We start from the raw sequence: 18051 nt of genomic DNA on the forward strand, positions 1-18051 counted from the left end.
GTATTATTTGGCAACACTTACACATTTTGGATCTACACTTATAAGATCCATTTGAGCCATTAGGAGTAGTTTTCTTCATTGCTGGTGAAAAAGAATGTAGACAAGAGGGGGCCAAGATGTTTTTAAAAAAGTTTTACTCCTAAGAAAAACAATCTTAGGACCATAAATCTTTCACATGCCTTATCACTGGACTAATTTAGTATTTACTCCTCTACACATACCGTTCTGGTTATTTTTTCAAGTGCAAATTAATCATACCATGTCTGTGCCTTTTCATATGTATGTGTGTATATATGTATGTCACTTGAAATCTATTCCATTAAGCCTGAAGAAGAACTCTAAGTAGGTTCAAAAGCTGCTATAACATCATGTTTTTTTGTTAGCCATTAAAAGGTATCAAATCTACAAGATCACTTGGTTTCTTACTGAGAACAATCCCAGATAGCCTTTGTTACTGTTGCTCGTGGGATAATTCATATAAGATCACTGACAGTATAATACAATATTTCTACTTACATTAGACCACTATCACTGCCAAAAAAGTAGAAACCAAAAACATAGCTTTTATTAAATTGTTTAAAAACTTAAAGTGGTGAAATACACAGAAATAATAATGCATTTATCCCTGACTAATGCATTCCACTAGAGGAACCTGAATATCTTAGATCAGTGGATAACCATTCAGTCAGATGGACCACAAGAACTAATATCTGTCATAGCAATCAATAGAACACCTAATAATCCCTAATAAACGCTATGATGTCCCTGGGCCTAGATGAGGTATGTGTTGTGGAAAGAAGGGCCCTGTGCTAGAACCTGCCTCTAATAGCCCCCTAAAAACTGATACAGCAAACAGGATAATCCACAAATGATGCCAACTGGCAACTAAATAGTTATCTATGTTATTGATGTAAAATATTCTGGGTCACTCTATTGAATGGATTATCATTTCCATTTATTTAACCACTTGACGTTTTCAAACAATGTTAAAAAGCTACGTTTTAGCTATGTTTCTACTTTTTTGGCAGTGATAGTGAAATTGTTCTTATAAATGATCCCATAGATGATCGACCATCTGCGTAGCAGCCAATCATTCTGGAATATTTTTGGGCACTCAAGAAGGATCTTGATTGGGTACAAAGGTGAGCAGCCAAAGTAACAAATGGAATGGATGGACTTCAATACCCAGAGAGGTTATCAAAATTGGGGTTATTTAGTTTAGAAAAAAGTTGGCTAAGGAGCGACCTAATAACTATGTATAAATATATCAGGGGACAATACAGAGATCTCTCCCATCATCTACTTATACCCAGGACTGTGACTGTAACAAGAGGGTGCCCTCTACATCTAGAGAAAGAAGGTTTCTACAACCACATAGAAGGGGGTTCTTTACTGTAAGAGCAGTGAGACTATAGAATTCTCTGCCTGAGGACATGGCGATGGCAAACTCAATAAAAGAGTTTAAAAGGGTTGGACACCTCTGAGTGTTACAATATTATATGTTTATATCAAGTCCGCAGTCAGTACATGAGAGCAGGTCTTGCAGCTCCTTATATTGCAGGAAGTAAGTTTATTTTTGTGTGTCAGAGGGTAATGCACTCCTGATTATAAAGTTCCTCAAATTTGGAAGTTGTTTGAGGGAGGGGAGGGTCCAGGAAAATGTTTTTCAGACGGTCATCCTTGTGTAGTGTATGATGGAGTTTAGTACCCCTAGCTGTGGATTGTAAGCACCACAAGCAGAAATGCACACATTTACATGCTTTGGCATGCTATAAATGCAGCTAATTATGGTTGTCTGAGGAACGTTCATGCATGCTGAATGCACTTGGGCACGCGAATCATCAAGATGTGCTGCTGGCACCTCTTCATGCGATTGCCAACCAATGACATCCCAGACGTGCTTGATGGGAGACGAGTATGGAGAAGCTGCAGGCTATGGAAGCATGTTTGGGCAGGCTACTCAGAATTGCACAAGCAACATGCGCCTAAATTCACAATGAAAAACGACTCTTGGGAGACGTCGGAGAAATGGCCATACTACTGGTATCCTTAACAAAATCAACATAACACTGAGCTGTTATTATACCTGGAATGAAGACTCTAGGGTGGTCCGGCTACCATACATTATACCACCCCACAACAAAATCTCAGAAGTGAAACCTGTGTGACATTCCCTTATGAAGACTTTTTCATGGCGTTACCCACGTGGGCTTCAGACAATCTCTGGCTATCATTACATCCAAAACAAAAAGTGAGACTCATTACTGAAAAGGATACGCCTCCATTCCACCCTCCATTGCCGTCTTGCTCTGCACCATGAGAGTGGTAGCGTGAGGTCAGTGGAACACTTGTTGCTTAACGTCTGGCTTGTAGCCTAATGTCGAGCAAGCACCTTTCGATGGTTTGTGTAGACACTGTTCAACGCCATGGTCTTGAGACGTAACGTCCTATTTCACTGGCAGTACAGAATGGATCACTACGCGCCATTCTTGTAATCTAATGATTTGTTCGTGCAGAGGTTCACTTCTGTGCACCTCTTGCTGCCATACAAGATCGTCGTTATTTTCCCAACCACTGGGACATTCAATGTTGAACAGTGCTGACATATCGACCTACAAACTGATGGAATGATAAACCAAGGTCTCTCAGTTCAAGGATTTTGGCCCTCTCAGTTTGCAATAAATGGCGTTAACTGGCACATCCTCAAACAGGAGGTATCACAGAAATCTACCACAAGATTTTATCCAAATTTTGAGGTTTCACGTGGCTGAAAAAATTTGCTTTTAATCTGGCTTTAATACCCTTGAAGTCTCTCCCACATGCCATAGCTGGAGCTAGGTGCTTGAAAATGTGATCATTTGCATATCTTAGCGACACCTTCAACTTTCTCGATTTGCATAACCTTACAGCTTGTCCTTCTTGGTGTTGCAATTTCAATGTTGAGGAGTGTATATCACAATCTAATAATTAGTACTGACATATTGTGTCAATTTCGTCCTGAAGCTTTATTAAATGACCATACTGTTTAAAGTAATTGCCCAAACTTTCTGCTAATGGGATCTCTATCCCGATGGTACTTTTCCAGCAAGGAATAACTATCATAATCATGATGGATTTTCTTCAGCAGAGAACTTTTTGATCTCTTGTGCAACTTCTTTCAAAGTCATCGGAGAAACTTTCAAAACTCAAGGTCTACTGTGATTAGTTGAAAAGATCACTAATGTCGTTCTGATGGTTGGGAACTTTGAAAAAGAAAATTCAGCAGAGTGTGGAAGGTAATAGATAGTGAAAACCTAAAGTACTCTGGCAACAGTTTGCAGCGAGGGAGGCACGACTGCAGAACGAGTGAGGTCACTGATAATGAGCTGCGCTGACGACGAATGCAAATCACACTCAGATTTATGAAACGCTTTCTGCTCACTGAGCAGGTCCTCTATATGCAAGCTGCTAATAAAGCAGGCAGGGGCTTAGCTAATGCAGATGTTACAGAGCCATTCATGTATCCGATGAGTAGTACTTATCACAACTACAGCTGTCACTATGAGCTGCTGTTCCTTGACTCATAGAAGGGGATAACAGTTTATGGAATACAATGGTCTAAGAGGATTTCATAGAACGTTTACCTCAAAAATAAAATCACGCATAAATATAAATCCTTGAGTCGTCCTTTAGTGTCAAGTTGTCCAAAACTGTGCTTATCAATTTCCTTGCAAGTACTCCAGCTCCTATGGAGATGTGACCTGAATTTCCCAAAGTCCTATATCCATAGAAAATTGGGCAATTGATGTTGTTATATAATAATAATCTTTATTTATATAGCGCCAACATATTACGCAGGGCTTACAAAACAAGGGTGAATAAAAACAAGACCACAGTTACATCTAGTAATCAATTGATGGAAACAGTAAGGGTGAGGGTCCTGCTCCAACGAGCTTACATACTACAGATAATGGGGTGATAGAGAAGGTAAAGGGGCTGGGGATGTGTATGGTATGGCGAGATGGAGAGTGAGGGGTGCTAAACACAATAGTCAAATTGGGCCGTATAGTGGCTGAATCAGTATGACTGCAGGGGGTGCTTGATTGCAGCTAACAGGGATTGCAGTCGGTCGGTCGGGGAGCATGCTATCAGGCGAAGTAAAGAGGATTTGGTTTAGAAGATGTGGTATGCCTCCCTGAAGAGGTGCGTTTTTAGAGCACACTTGAAGTTTTCTGTGTCAGTGATTGCCTGGATAGTTTTGGGTAGCGCGTTCCAGAGGACTAGTGCTGCTCTGGAGAAGTCTTGAAGTCAGGAATGAGAGGTTCGAATTAAAGGGGCACTTAGTCTGATTTCATTAGCGGAGCAGAGGGTGTGGGATGGGTGGTAGTTTGAGATGAAGGAAGCAATGTAGGGTGGTGTGGTGCTGTGGAGAGCTTTATGATTGAGGGAGGTGAGTTTAAATTGTATTCTGTATTTGATGGGCGGACAGTGCAGTGACTGGCACAGGGCAGAGGATTCCGAGTACCGGCTGGACAGGAAGATTTATATAATAAATCATAGGTAAGACGCTTGGGTTCTGTTGGGATATGATTCGGAATAATGAGTCGTGGGAACAAAAATAAACATTTACTTTTTTGAATGATAAATAAGATGGAACAGTTCACACCACGACACAAACAAATAGGATGACTAATTATAACTGCCTAGCAACTACTAGCTATGTTTATCTCTCTCTAACTCCAAACTCAGCAATAACTTCAAGGTAATACTGGGTAGCATTGTATTCACAAGCAAACATCACACATCAAAAGTTTACTATAGACATCAAAGATATCACAATAATGACTTTTAGCCCTTTCCAATCCCGTTTGACTTCTTAAGACATTATGATTTAAGGCTGTACAGCTCCAATGTTGGAAAACATCCGTCGGGGTTCTCTTACGGTATATTGCCAGCATCTCTGCTGTCGGAGCCTATCCAACGTGTCACCTCATGCAGTACTGGTTTTATCCAGCAGATAGCGCTGTTGTAAAACGGCAGGAAAAGAGTAAGCCCCCTAGGAAAACCAGGATACAAATTGGATTGGAAAGGGTTAAACCACTGAGGAAGTGAACAAATTAGCAGCCACAAGCAAGACAGACCAAACGGTATGCTAAGCATAGTACTTTTGAGGAGATACTCTCCTGACTTGCCTCACTCTAGAGTAATCAGGACTTTGTGAACCATACAGTCCATATAGCAATTGTCCCTAGTAATTTGCGCACACTAGCTAGTCAGACACCGGTCTCTTATGTGTCTAGCAGCTGTGTCTCAGTTCATGTATAGCTCAAGTGGCAAGGGCTAGACCTGGTTTCCACCCTCCTGAATAGTCACTGTCTGTGGTGGGCAAGCTGGATGAAGCTTGTTGGACCCGAAAGAGCAGGACTGTCACCCTTGAACCCTTCACCAGCTACAATCACCACTGATCTGCCCAGTTCCTTATGCATTTCCTTAGAGCTCTCTTTCTATATGTTTCCAGTACATTTCTATTGACCCCTTAAGGACATGGCCTATTTTGGGCTTAAGGACACAACGATTTTTGGGGGATTTTCATCTGCATTTTTCAAGAGCCATAACGTTTTTATTTTTCTGTTGACGCAGCCGTATAAGGGCTTGTTTTCTGCATCGCAAAATATAGTTTTTAAAGGTACCATTTTGAGGTGCATACAATATATTGTAAAACTTTTATTATTTATTTTTTGAAAGCAGGAAGACAAAACACATGAATTTTGCCATTGTTTTTTATTTATTTTTTTACAGCTACAGTCAAACAGCATAAATGACACAATACATTTTTTCTGTGTGTTGGTACGATTACAACAATACCAAAAACATAATTTTTTTAGGTTTTTCCACTTTAAAACCCCCCTTTTTTGAAATTTTAATTATTTTTGCATTGTTACATTCAAAGTCGAATGACTTTTAATGATACCACATATGTGGGTTTTTCTCTTAAATGTTTTATTTTTTTTTTCATACAAATAGGGGAACATGAGCTGAAAAGGAGTTTTGATGTTTTTTTTTCTACACTATTTCATTAGTTTTTTTTACACAATCTATGTCCATGCAGGGGATTTGTACCATAACACCTATGATCGCTATGGTAAGGTATTGCAGGACCTACATCCTGCAATGCTTTATCGCTGGTTATAACGATCATAGGCACTAGCAAAGCAGGATGCCTGTATCTGGCGTCCTGTTGCCATGACAACTTTTCAACCCTCTGATGACATAACAGAGGTAACAGCTTACCTCTGTGAACCCTTTACACGCCGGGATCTACATAGCGGAGGTCGCTGTCCCGATGCAACCCCGCTGTTGCAGCGGGAGGCCGGCTATCAGTAATAACCAGTTCCTCTGCTTGATGCCATGGGATCTCTTCAAATCCCGCGAGATCCACATGAGATAAGGTTATGTCATGTGGCCTTAGTCCCTTAACGACCAGGCTGTTTTGTACCTTAAGGACCAGATAGTTTGAGGGATTTTAAACCCATGTGGTGGTATAACTGACCTATTTTTTTCTTTCAGCTACTAAAATTATTTTTGCTGCGTTTTTTTTTTGTGACATATAGTGCTATTTTTTAATATCGTTTTCACTTTCTTTTCTTCTGTTTTTTTAGTTTTATTGGAGGTAAAAAGACAAAAAAAGATTTTTTTTAACATTTCTAGTTATTTTTTTTTAATTATTATATTTACAATTAAATAAAGTATGGGAATGGGTTCCTCATTTTCCTTCGGAAGTTTTGATATATAATATGTATGGTTTTGGATTACAGAGCACATACGGTAACGGTTTTGGTTGGCATCGGCTTTGGTTCATTTTCTTTCTTATGTATATATTTTTATTTTATTCTGTAATTTTGTTTTACTTATTTATGCAATTATTTTTTTTTACTATCTATGTCCCCGATGAGGTCATATAAGACCTCTGAGTGACATTCACATCCTCTTTTTTTTGTTTGACATTTTTCCATTGTAGTGGGGCATCCATAGGAGCCGCATCAATAGGAGCCCGAGTTACAGGGAAAATATCCTCCTGTAGTGACAATAGTCACTGGCAGAGCTCTGCTGTGCCAGGGGATCCCAGTGGTCACATGACCACCGGCTCGTGTAGTGGAAGAAACACTTCTACTTTCACTCTTTAGTACATAGCATTCATTACTAGTGAAAGGAGAAGGCAGAAGGAGTTAAAAACCAGTTATCCCTCCCCCTCTGGATTATCAACTGTGTCTAACAGCTGACAACCTGTCCTGCTTCTGAATGATTGCAGAAGAAGGGGCTTTAATCCCGCTTTGTTATTTTTAATATCAACCGCAATAAAGCCCAGGACCAAGCACCATAAATTTACTGTGCTTGGTCCTAAATGGGTTAAGTACCAGCCTGTCATGACTTAACCAGTACTATTGTACCTTGTCACCACTGGAAGCTAGGGGTTTGACAGGGCTTGCATGGAAGAACGCCCCTGTCAGGCCCCTAGCTGAAGGTCCTTGAAGGTCCTAGTAGTGTCTGCATTGACTTTTGGCTGGCCTAGAGGGTTAGGGTTAGTTTTGCAGTTACGCTTACATTATTAGCTCTAAATGCTTCCATGTTACTGCTGTAATTTACAACAAATAATGTAAGCCTAACAGGAAAACTAACCCTAACCCTCCAGCACAGCTACAAATCAATGCAGACTTTGGAGCTACCACTCTCCTCAGATCAAGCATCCCTCTTGCATCTTTCTTGGGCAACCGCTCCCCACCAGCCGTACATAGTGGAAGGACAGCTTACCACCGCGAGTGGTGAGTCACAGCGGCCCCCACCACATAGGAGACCAATACCAGAGAGGACACTACGGCAGGGAGAGCAGCAGGGACCCCAGTGACAGCTGCAGTGTGCACGAGGGGGGAACAGGAGCCCAAATTATGGTTATGGCATGGAGAGGAGGGTGGAGAACATTTTCTGTGGTTGTACAGCGTGGAACAATTCAGCCAATCGGGAGCTAGGGGCATAACAGGGGCATTCGTCCATGCAACCCCTGTCAAACCCCTAGCTTCCAGTGGTGACAAGGTACAATAGAACTGATGTAACCTTATGTCCTGTGGTGGAACAGGGTTAAGTATGTCCAGTAAAGTCCAAAGAATATAATAGCTCCTTTGAAAGCATTGAATTAGATTTTATGTAGTAGTGTCATGTGTATAACATTTGTCTGTTTGCATAACAAGAAATATGTGAGTAAAAGACATTTAGTTATATTTTGCTAACTGGGTCGCAGATGGTGAGCATGCAGCTTTGTCATAATAATCTTTGTAATGTTTTATTAAGATAGAAGTATCACACATGCTGTGGACTTTGAATTGTTGACTTGTTGATTTTGTGGGGGTTGTTAAACTACATAACCTCTTGCAGTGCAACTATAAAACACAAGAGCTTGGAAACAACACTTAAGTGTTTCTCATTGTTCTCTTCACTGGTGCATTGAAAAAAATTAGACATAACTGATTACTTTAACACTCCTAATCATTTCTATTGGCAATAATCTCTGCCTGTGTTGGAGATCCTTCTAGTGGCCAACTTGACTACAACAGTCTACATAACTGTCCATTGACTTTAATGCGGCTGGCTTTATACTAATTGTAGCAGGGGCAGCCTGCCACCTTGCTAGAGATATACAGGGTGGATCACTTGTCTTGGCTCTAATGACTTATGCACCTGTAGCTCGCATCACCAATGCCACATTTTATACCTGAGCTTGTGGGCAGGTAGCTGAATAGGATCCTTCCAAAGTTTTTTTTAAATTATGGAATTGTTACTTGAGCCCATTTTCCATTGTTACTTGTACACTATATTTATTGTATTGTGACAGTCCGTAAACCAAATTCAGGGATCTCAGCACTTTTGCCAAGTTGTGCCCAGGCCACTGTAGGTTTTGCAGCCTAACCTTATCATACGGCTTCAGGTCACTGAGGGGATACCCTCTATAGCACAGCTTACTCACCAAATGTATAGATGTACTAGTTCCACTTTGGAAACCAGCGGGCACCTCCCTGGGGCCTAGTGGATGTGAAATGACTACGTTTCATGGAGTCAACTTTCTTGGCAACAAAGACTTCACAGTGCTTTGCTGACTCATGGCTATACATAAATTAGACATATCTGAAATGCAAGAGTCCACTTCCATATAGAGTCCTAATAAACTGGGAGTTGTCCCTTTAAGGGCTGCCCATGTAGGGTTCAAACTTTAACAGTTAACATGATGGAAATTTGCAATGTTTAAACTTGACATTTGGCTTCTAGCTTTGTGCAAGTACGTTTAGCCCAAGGACAGAAGGAGATAGTTTAGCTGGTTGGTCAGCTACTTGAGTCCCCACAGCACATTCACTTTCATTGACAAACTGAATTTTGATGGAGGGCAGATAGTGCAGGTCTAGCAGCAGACCCTTATTCTTTCCGCACTGACTAGGATGGCACTAACTGGCTCAGCACTCTAGGATCCACAGTTGCACCCACATGGTGCCTCTCAGCCAATCATATCCAGGGGCAATTTATTTTGTATACATCTTAAAATATAAATGGGGGCCTCTGAATGGATTTTTGTAGTCCTGCACAGCAGATGTAATCTTCTGTATGCTCTCTTTTATAAAAGCCTCAAGAAAACACCATGTGAAAATGATGCATCATGTTATCATCTGCATGGACTGTAGCATACAAAGGATTGGAGATCCTTTTTAGATGATGTACGATACAACATCTGACGTGACACCCAGAAATCCTTAGGAAGTGAAACTTTATTACAGTGTCGACACTTGGCACAGAGGGACACTACTTATCTCAAATCTCTGAGTGGCTTGTTCACACATGGAGTAAGTACTCTTATTGTATATGCAACCCCCAGCTTGGCTCCCCTTACATGTGCAGTAAGTATGGTACATTAATGTTCTTGTAATGCGTGGACCCATTCTAGCTTATTGTATACATTTATCACAATTATTGGCATAACTCTAAATCTCGTGTATGAGAATAATCCCACCCCCCAACACAGTCTTTAGTAGGTTTTTCATTTTTCTTGTTGTCTTGCAGCTGTAGTTCTCCCACTCTCCTGGGTATTTGAAGCTAAAGCAATAGCTCTGTGCAAAAAAACACTCTCTCTGTATAGTAAACTTATCTGTCACGGCTTCCAGCAGGGGAAAGTCTTTGTTTGGTCCAAGGTACTTCTGGAGGTTTTTATGGTGAGCTTCAGGGAATCTGTCGGGTGTGGTATGCAGGCACAATCATGTAGGCCAATTTGACTCTGGTTTGGTGGATCCAAGATTCTATCTCAGCAACTTTAACAACGGTTAGAGTAGATATAATAACGGTGTATGGCACCTTGGCTTAAGAGGTCTCAGGTGCCAATCTTTCACCCAGACTTCTTCCCCTGGAAGAAAAAGAATAGAGATGAGCGAGCACCAAAATGCTCGGGTGCTCGTTACTCGAGTCGAACTTTCAGGCGACTCGAGCATTTTTGTATATCGCCGATGCTCGCTAAGGTTTTCATTTGTGAAAACCTGGGAAATTCAAGAAAGTGATGGGAACGACACAGAAACGGATAGGGCAGGCGAGGGGCTACATGTTGGGCTGCATCTCAAGTTCCCAAGTCCCACTATTAAGCCACAATAGTGGCAAGAGTGAGACCCCCCCCCCCCCCGCACTGTCAGCATAAAGATCGTTCTCCTCTGCCACAGCTGTAACAGCTGTGGCAGAGAAGAACGATGTTAGCCCATTGAATTCAATGGAGCCGGCAATACAGCCGGCTCCATTGAAAGCAATGGGCTGCCGGCGATCGCGGGATGAATTGTCGGGAAGGGCTTAAATATATAAGCCCTTCCCTGCAATTCATCCAGAAATGTGTAAAAATTAAAAAAAATATATATACTCACCTGGTCCCGGCAGACGGAGTTCAGCGCGGCCGGCAGCAGTCCTCCTGAACTGCTCTGAACAGCTGTGAGTAGTATTCAGCAGCCGGGGATTTAAAATCCCCGCCTGCTGAATGAGCTGCCTCTGATTGGTCACAGCCTGACCAATCAGAGGCAGATCTCACTCACACACCCATTCATGAATTTATGAATGGGTGAGTGACTGCTGCCTCTCATTGGCTCAGCGGGACCAATCAGATTCTGAGCTAGTCCTGGATTATCTTCTGCCCATACTCCTGGTATTTTCATTACTAGGTCCGGGGTGGGGCCTGAGTGATCTGGCTCATGAATTACAGCAAACAATCTCCATTGTTCCTCTTGAGGAACTGTGAGTGAGAAGATGTGGGCAGGAGTTGGAACATCTTTTCCAAGTTGTAAAGTCATCTGGTCATCCTGTTCAAAGGAAACGTTGGTGTGTAGTTTTGTCAACATATCCCATCCCAAAAGTGATATTGTACAGTCTGGTAGGTACAGGAATTGCTTTTCTGTCTCCCAAGGTGCAGTGCCGTGATACAATAAAGTTCCCTCCTTGTCCAGTAGCTGCCACAATCTGAGCTGTTCTGTGTGAAAGAGATGCTAGTTGTTGGGTTATAACTGAATGTTCAGCACTGGTATCAACCATAAAGTTCACAGAATGGTTCCCTACATTTATTCTGCCAATAGGTTCCTCGGGGAGCAGCAGATAGAAAACCGGTTGCCCTTATTCAGAGTTATCTTCATACAGTAGAGCAATAGGAGCAGAGTAAGATGGAGGTTTGTGGGGGCAGGCTTGAGTGGCTCTCCCATGTGCTTGTCTCTTTTGGGCCCGCCCCCTTCCTTCTTCCCTTCCTGTATGAGCAGTGAAAGTGAGGGGGCAGTATCTACTCCAGTTACCATACTTCCTGCACACTGTGCATTGGTCTCTATCAAGGGGTAGTCTTAGGGCCCACCCTTCTGTACTTATGAAGTTGGTGGTTCGTTTTGTGAATTGTATGAGGATGGGAGCTGTTTTGACTTGATTGCTACAGCAAGTAAGTCAGCGTTCTTTATCTTTCACACTCTTGATCTCTATTCACATTCTATTGTATGGCATTCATTTCAGCAAAACCTTCCTGTTTCTGAAACTTTCTTCTAATGTCACTAGCTAAATGAGCCACAAATGATAAATTAACCATACATTGGTTTTCAGCTTGGGACGGGTCAAAGCTGTGTCACCTCTGCCACTTTAGACACATACATAGTCTTCTTTCAATTTTATCGACATCTTCAATTATAGCCTTCCCATATACGATTGGGCTGTGTCCTCCACCATCAGACAAGGCAGTTATATGAGCAGCTGCATTTAATATATCGTGTGGGATATTCTCAATCAGGAACTCCCCAAAACTTGTGTCAATACAGCGACATTCTTCATTACTAAACAAAGGATGAAGAAGGTGCTGGCAACCTCCATAAGTGAGTTTGTGGGTGCTCCTGATACTTTCCAACAGCTCTGTTATTTTCTGCAGCTTTTCAGAGAATGAGAGAGTGCTGATCTTCCAGTTCAGAAGATCCAAACTGGTAAAAGAGGATATACAGAAAAACAGTATATCCATCTGCAAAACCAGTTTCTTGGAGGGATGTTTTGGGTTTGGCATTCTTAGATCTTGTTACATCTGGGGAGGATCTTATGAAGGGGCGGGGGCATATTTCCAGTGGTGTGAACCCTCCTGTCATGTCTGCTGGATCTGTAACCTGAAACACTATGTTACTGCACACCAAACAGTACAAACTAATAAAGACGACAGCAACAAGGAAACAAACTATCCCTAATGAATTTTCCCCAGGGAGGGTGCCTGCCTATATGCAGGTTACTCGTCCTGACCACGTACCTCGGCCACTAGCTGACCCTATGTGGATTAGGGGAACAACAAAGAAAACAAGATGAAACAGATATAAACAGCTGTATCTATTTGTGTGTAGTCACAGGTAAACAGGAGAACCAGCTCTAAGCTCTGGCTTCCTCCACAGCTAGCAGATGACAGAAAAACGACCCAAACACTCACCTTGCATACCTGCATGCATAGCCAGATGGAATAGCTATAGAATATATGAGGTATCAGTTCATATTTTGGCCAAGATACGTAAGTCCACTAGATTCCATTTCACACAAATATTGTAACCTTTTGTTGCTGAATTTCACATTACTAACTTTACGATACAGTTTACTAAAGTTTTGCAGCATGCATTGAAATGGTGATTGTGAGATCATACTGTCTATACTTGGTTGGTAATACTATGCATTTCCCTTATCTGCTGAAAATAACCGTTGAATTTTACAAAGTTTGGCAACTCTTATTTACCACAGTTTTTTTCCGCTGGTCTTTAACCACGATATACTTAAAGGAGATGTCCCGCGCCGAAACGGGTTTTTTTTTTTTTAACCCCCCCCCCCCCCCGTTCGGCGCGAGACAACCCCGATGCAGGGGTTAAAAAAACCACCCGCACAGCGCTTACCTGAATCCCGGCGGTCCGGCGTCTTCATACTCACCTGCTGAAGATGGCCGCCGGGATCCTCTGTCTTCATGGACCGCAGGGCTTCTGTGCGGTCCATTGCCGATTCCAGCCTCCTGATTGGCTGGAATCGGCACGTGACGGGGCGGAGCTACACGGAGCTACACGGAGCCCCATAGAGAAGAGGAGAAGACCCGGACTGCGCAAGCGCGGCTAATTTGGCCATCGGAGGGCGAAAATTAGTCGGCACCATGGAGACGAGGACGCCAGCAACGGAGCAGGTAAGTATAAAACTTTTTATAACTTCTGTATGGCTCATAATTAATGCACAATGTACATTACAAAGTGCATTATTATGGCCATGCAGAAGTGTACAGACCCACTTGCTGCCGCGGGACAACCCCTTTAATGACAAGATGTCTTCTCTTAAAAAATCTAATAAAGGTAATAAGATTTGTCTAGGATTTGATCAGGATCCTCTTCTATTCCAACGGGAATCGATTATTTACCTGCGCCGGCCTCTAACCTCACGCTTACATTACTTGACAGGGCATACTATCTCACAGTCACAAAACATATTATTTCCCAACTTCAGAATATATTTTATAACCCGGGTTCCTACCTTTTTTTAGCTGATTTTAGAATTTCCCTATATACCATTCAGCTCCATAGTCCCTTCGGGTTCCTATCAATTGCTTTGAGGGTTCAGGCAGAGCAGCTTGTGAGAGCATTCCGAAGTTCCCAGAGAAATCTGCTGAGAGGGATTCCTTCTGATCCAGTCTCCACACACTGTCTTCACTTGCAAAGAAGAGCAGACACAAAAAATGAGGTCTCCATCAGATGATCCCGGCAAGAGCCCCCATTTGATGTACGATACGACATCTGACGTGACACCCAGGAATCCATAGGAAGTGAAACTTTATTACAGTGTTGATACTTGACTCAGAGGGGTATTTAGGATCTCAAATCTCTGAGTGGCTATTACATTACATACGCAATGTTTATATAGTGAGTAGGCTTGGCTTTTTAAATGTTAACATTATTGGTTGAAGTTATCTCCTTCTTCAAACAAAGACCATGAAGTATATTAACTTTAACTAACAAAGGGAAAGGGGAGAGAGAGGTTGTTAGTAGGGGCATTACAGCTGCATTCCTTTTGGTATCCAATTACACAGTGTTTATCAGCTACATCTCGGGAGACAGTATCACACAGGATAGGATTAGATACATAGCTCAGCAGACACTGTGTTATATGGATAGAAGAAACCATTTTTTAGTCAACTACATTTTACACACAGAGTAATAGAATTTAAAAAGGTTCTAGTTAGTATGCAGTAGGCTACATTTAGAGATGAGCGAGTATACTCGCTAAGGCCTACTACTCAAGCGAGTAGTGCCTTAGCCGAGTATCCCCCCGATCGTCTGTAAAGATTCAGCTGCCGGCGCGGGTGACAGGTGAGATGCAACAGTGAGCAGGGGGGAGCGGGGGGGAGAGAGGGAGAGAGAGATCTCCCCTCCGTTCCTCCCCACTCTTTCCCCCACTGCTCCTTGCTCCCCGCCGGCCCCCGAATCTTTAGAGACGAGCGGGAGGATACTCGGCTAAGGCACTACTTGCTCGAGTAGTTAACCTTAGCGAGTATACTCGCTCATCTCTAGCTACATTACCTTTGATAGACACATATGTAATAAACAGAACAATATATAATATGCTTCAGCTGTTCGGCTGATACCAGAGAAACAATAGTTTCTTATAGGTCCTTGTACCACACAGATACAGAACGCTAAATCCTCTGTATAATTATAGAACTAAATGATACAATTCTGTCTATCTGCAGCCACCACTAGAGGGCGCTTATTGCATACTGTCTTATTATTGTGCTCAATGTGTACTCTGTGTGCAGAAAGCTACCTCTGGTGATAGCAGGTGGACAAAATGTCAATGCAAAGCATTTGGAGTTCTGTATGAGAAGAATGGAGGTCTGCCGACTATAAATAATTAATAAGCACAGAATTTTGGACCTATTTAGGGTGATTGTTGGGTATTCAATACAGAAATACATGAAAACTGTAAAAGATTAGAAACACTTTACATTGAATTAATGATTTCCACTTAGCCACATATATAATAAGAAACAGTAGTAGAAAACTCGCCGTTTCACAGGATGGAAATTTTAAATGTATTTATTTATTTTGACGAAAGACAGCAAAAATTGAACAAAGAAAGCCGAATGAAAATGTGAGTAAAAACTATCATTAAGTCAAATCTGAAAATTACAGGGGTGTGGATAACATTTTTTCACTAATAAATACTCAGCGCAAATTCCTTCTCCTCTGAATGTTTCTCCTACTGCTTATAATCCCTAATTAATGGAACTTACAAAGGCCAGAATATTAGCAGCAAGTTTTCAATATGTGAAATTAAGGGATAAAGGCAGGGAGACTGTGAAGGTCAAATAAGATAATGACAATAATTATGTGGATGGTGTAATTTCTCCGTGTTGTGGCAGCTTCTCAACCTCTGACGTCTATTCATTAGAATGGTATTTTTAATAATGGAAAATGTTGCACTTTTTTTTACTTGAGCCGTGTAGTGGCATTTGTATTGTGAGCGGAAAGTGATTTGACTGGTTGGATGTAACAATAGTGCTGCAATCACCTTTACAATGTCAGCAATTAGTAGTATGAAAATCATATAATCTTCCAAAAAAAAGACCCAAAGACCTCAAATAGTCAGCATTATGAAACAAAGAATATTACAATAAAGGGACTAGTAAAAATATTAAACCTCCAATTGTTCGTTTTAGAAGGCACAACACATTTGCTAACTGTACATATATAATTATATACAGAAAATGCCCAAGGTATACTAGCATGGTGCATATCGCTGTATATATAAGAACATGTATAACATATACAAGCTGTATATATATATATATATATATATATATATATATATATATATATATATAAAGAAGATGCCTGGGTTATACCAGCATGCTCCATATCAGTATATACGAGACTGGTATATAACTTATACCAGTTGTACATATAGAATTATATACAGGAGATACCCGGGTTATACCAGCATGCACATATTTAATTACATACAGAAGATACCCAGGTTATACCAGCATGCTCTATATTAGTATATACGAGAGATGTATAACTTATACCATCTGTACATATATAACTATATACAGGAGATACCCAGGTTATATCAGCATGCTCCATATCAGTATATACGAGAGATGTATAACTTATGCCAGCTATACATATAGAATTATATACAGGAGATACCAAGGTTATACCAGCATGCACATATTTAATTACATACAGAAGATACCCAGGTTATACCAGCATGCTCTATATCAGTTTATTCAGGAAGATGTATAACTTATACCAGCTGTACATATATAATTATATATAGGAGATTAACAGGTTATACCAGAGTGGTCCATATCATTATATACAGGATGCATAACTTATATCTTCTGTACATATATAATTATATACAGATGATGCCCAGGTTATACCAGCATGCTCCATATCACTAAAGACTAGATTTATTACTTGTACCAGCTGTACATATATAATTATATACAGAAGATCCTCAGGTTATACCCGCATGCTCCATATCACTATATACAGGATGTATAACTAATACCAATTGTAAACATATAATTGTATACAGAAGATACCCAGGTTATACCAGCATGTTCCATATCCATATATACAAAAAGAAGTATAACTTATACCAACTATACATATATAACTATATACAAAAGACACTCAGGTTATACCATCATAGTCGATATTCCTACATACAGGAGATGCATAACTTATACCAGCTGTACATATATAATTATATACAGGAGACACCCAGGTTATACCAGCATGCTTCATATTCTATATACAGGATGTATAACTTATACCAGCTCTCTATATATAAGTATATATAGAAGATGCCTGAGGTATACCAGAGTCATCCATATCACTATACACTGTAGAAGAAGTATAATTGTGGGTTTATTATGACACACTCATGCTTGATGTTCTTCTAGTATTACTTTGTAGGATATGGACGGCAGAGGTTATTCAGGTTTCTGACACCGGATATTGTTTTATTTTATGTTGTATTACTTTTAGCCTGTTTTTTCACTTTAAACTTTTTAAGGTGTCACTGTATAAAGCGCTCTACATTGTCCTTTTATGTTATCGATAGAGCAGTTTCTTTAAAAACAGCCTCCTATAAACAGCGATACCAGATGTTGCTGAGCCCAGGAAGCAGCTATCAACAAGTTCTGACAGTGCAGCTTTTCAGTATGCAAATCAGGCTTAAGAGAAGTCAAAGAGAAACAGCGGAGCGCAGTTCAATAAAGGACGTCGGATCTACATGCCACAGCGGGGACCATGAGGCGAATATTGAAGCCAAAGGCATTTTCAAAAAGAGCTTAGGCAGCCTTGCGTGTTTACCATCAAATGTAAAATCATTTCTATTCCAAACCACTCACACATATACTGTGCAAACATGAAAGTGCTGCATATAGTCACTCCACAAAACACAAAAATATACTGATACATAAATATAATCCAGATAGACAGTTAGGCCTAGAGATAGATAGATAGA

The sequence above is a fragment of the Eleutherodactylus coqui genome, chromosome 4 (genome assembly GCF_035609145.1).
Source record: "Eleutherodactylus coqui strain aEleCoq1 chromosome 4, aEleCoq1.hap1, whole genome shotgun sequence".
Taxonomy (NCBI): Eukaryota; Metazoa; Chordata; class Amphibia; order Anura; family Eleutherodactylidae; genus Eleutherodactylus; species Eleutherodactylus coqui.